Source organism: Penaeus vannamei, chromosome 15, assembly GCF_042767895.1.
Source record: "Penaeus vannamei isolate JL-2024 chromosome 15, ASM4276789v1, whole genome shotgun sequence".
NCBI classification, from domain to species: Eukaryota; Metazoa; Arthropoda; class Malacostraca; order Decapoda; family Penaeidae; genus Penaeus; species Penaeus vannamei.
In genome coordinates, this window is record NC_091563.1 from 40,406,206 (window position 1) to 40,408,705 (window position 2,500).

Below are 2,500 nucleotides of genomic sequence, written 5' to 3' on the forward strand. Positions count from 1 at the left end.
ACGTGTAGGAAGAGTAGGAAAAAATTGAGAAAGGAGAGGAAGTGAAAGAGGAGGAGGGGGAGGAAGAAGAAGAATAGGAGGAGGAGGCGGCGCAGAGGAGGTGAAGCGAGCCCCCCTCCCTTTGCCGGCCGCCTTGGCTTTGGAACCCTTCTGTGACTGCAGCGACACCGGACAATAGGCGCCGTTGCAGGGAGTATATAAAGCTATTGAGCTTCTAATCGTAAAATCTCAACTCACGGCCCTCCCCTCCTCTCCTCTCCCCCCTCTTCCCCTCATTCCCCCTTCTCCTTTCTTCACCTTCTCCTTTCTTCACCTTCTCCCACTCTTCCATTCCCCCTCCCACTCCCTCTCTATTCGTCTGCCTCACTACTTCTTCTCCCTCCCTTCCCCTCCTCCTTTACCTCTTCTCATCCCTTCGTCTTCCTTTCCTCCTCTCCAACTCTCCTTCTTCTATCCATCTCCCCTCACTTCCCTCCCTTTCTCTTCCCCCTCCTCCCTCTTTACCTTTCCATTCTCCCTCCTCCTTTCTTCTCCCATCCCTTCCTCCTCTTCTCCCTTCTCTCCTTTTCCTCCCTCCCACCCTTCCCCTCAGCTTCCCCCTTACCCCTTCCCTTCCCTCCCCCTCCCTCTTCTCCCTCACTTCCCTCCCCTCCCTTCTCCCTCCCTTCTCCTCCCTTTCTCCTCCCACCCCCCCCTCCCTTCCCCCCTCTCTTACCCTTCCCCTTCCTTCCCCCTTCCTCTTACCCCTTCCCCTTCCCTCTCCCCTCCCTTCCCCCTCCCCTTTTCTCCTCCCAGCCCCTCTTTACCCCCTTCCCTCCCCCCTCCCTTTCTCCCTCCCCCCGAGAGAACCCGACAGAGATCCGGCTCTTGAAGCGAGAGCCGGGTCGCGCCTCATCAAAAGCCTCGGCTCCTTTGAATCGCTCGTAAAAAAATAAGATATAATAATAATGATAATGATAATAATAATGATAAAAAGGAGAGGGAGAGGGAAAGAGATGAAATATAATAATAATAGTAATAAGAGGGAAAAAATAAAATAATAATGATGATAATAATAATAATGATAAAGAGGAGAGGGAGAGGGAGAGAGATGAAATATGATAATAGTAAGAGGAGATAGAGGGAGAGAGAGAGAGAAAGAAAGAGGGAGAGAGAGAGAGAGAGAGACAGAGAGAAAGAAAGAAAGAAAGAAAGAAAGAGGGAGAGAGAGAGAGAGAGAGAGAAAGAAAGAGAGAGAGAGAGAAAACGGCTGCTCGCCCACAGCCGGCGTCGGCGATCGGACTGCGCAGGGGGGGTGCTTGCTTGCGGGCGGCAGTCGCAAGCAGGAGGATTTCTACCCTCTGAACCCTTCTCTTTGAATTCTTCTCTCTCTTTTTTTTTTTTTTTTTTTTTACATTTTTTCTCTTGTGTTGACTTCTTTTCTTCGTTTTCTTCTTTTTTTCTATTTTATTTTCTTCTCTTCTTTCCTCTCCTCTCGTCTCTCTCTCTCCTTCCCTCTTCCTCTCCCTCCATCACCTCGATCCCTCCTCTCCTCCATCTCTACCATCTCTCTCTCTCTCCCTTCCTCTCTCTCTCCCTCCATCTCCTCACTCCTTCATTCCCTCTCTTTATTCCTCTCTCCCTTCCCTGACCCTCGCCTCGCCCCTCCTTCCTCCTTCCTTCCTTTCCTCCTCACGTGACTCCTCCTAAGCACGCCCCACCCCCTCTCCTCTTCTTCAGCCCATTCCCCTTCCCCCTCACCCTTTGCCCATGCCCCTCCCTCCCTCCTCACCCCCCGCCCATGCCCCCCTCCCTCCTCGCCCATGCCCCCCTCCCTCCCCCCTCCCCTCCGCCCATGCCCCCTCCCTCATCACCCATATCCCCCTCGCCCATGCCCCTCCCTCCCCACCCCTCGCCCATGCCCCTTCACCCTCGCCCATGCCCCCTCACCCCCTTCCCTCCTCGCCCATGCCCCCCTTCGCCCTCGCCCATGCCCCCTCCCTCCTCCTCCATCGCCCATACCCTTCCCTCCTCGCCCATGCCCTCCTCCCTCCCCTCCCCCTTTCGCCCATACCCTTCCTCACCCTTCCTCTCGCCCCTCGCCCATACCCCTTCCCCTCACCTCTTCGCCCATACCCATTCCCCTCACCCCCTCCTCGCCCATCCCCCTTCCCCCTCGCCCATGTCCCACCCCCCCTTCGCCCATGCCCCCTCACCCCCTCCCTCCTCACCCCCTCCTCGCCCATGCCCCTCCCCCCTTCCTTGGGCCCGCCGCGTGCTTGTAAACAGGCACGAAGGCCGCCCGCGGTCTGCCCCGGTCATCACTTGCGGGGAAGGTCGCCACTATCACCACCACGCCCGGTTCTCTTCTGCTTTATCAGTATTCTCTTTTTCTTTCTTCTCGTCTCTTTTTTTTTTCTTTTTTTGCGTTGTTGTGGGTCTTTTATCTCTCGATATGTTTTTTTTTTTTTTTTTTTTCGATATATTTCGCTCTCTTTTCTTTCTTGATATGTTTCATTCT

At 54.7% G+C, this 2,500-nt stretch overlaps 1 protein-coding gene across 6 annotated transcripts in view; it reads left to right on the forward strand.

Moving 5' to 3' along the window:
* Nucleotides 1-2,500, forward strand: part of LOC113824284 (collagen alpha-1(III) chain) — a 203,161-nt gene that overhangs the window by 95,019 nt on the left and 105,642 nt on the right. The gene's annotated exons all lie outside the window — the stretch shown is intronic.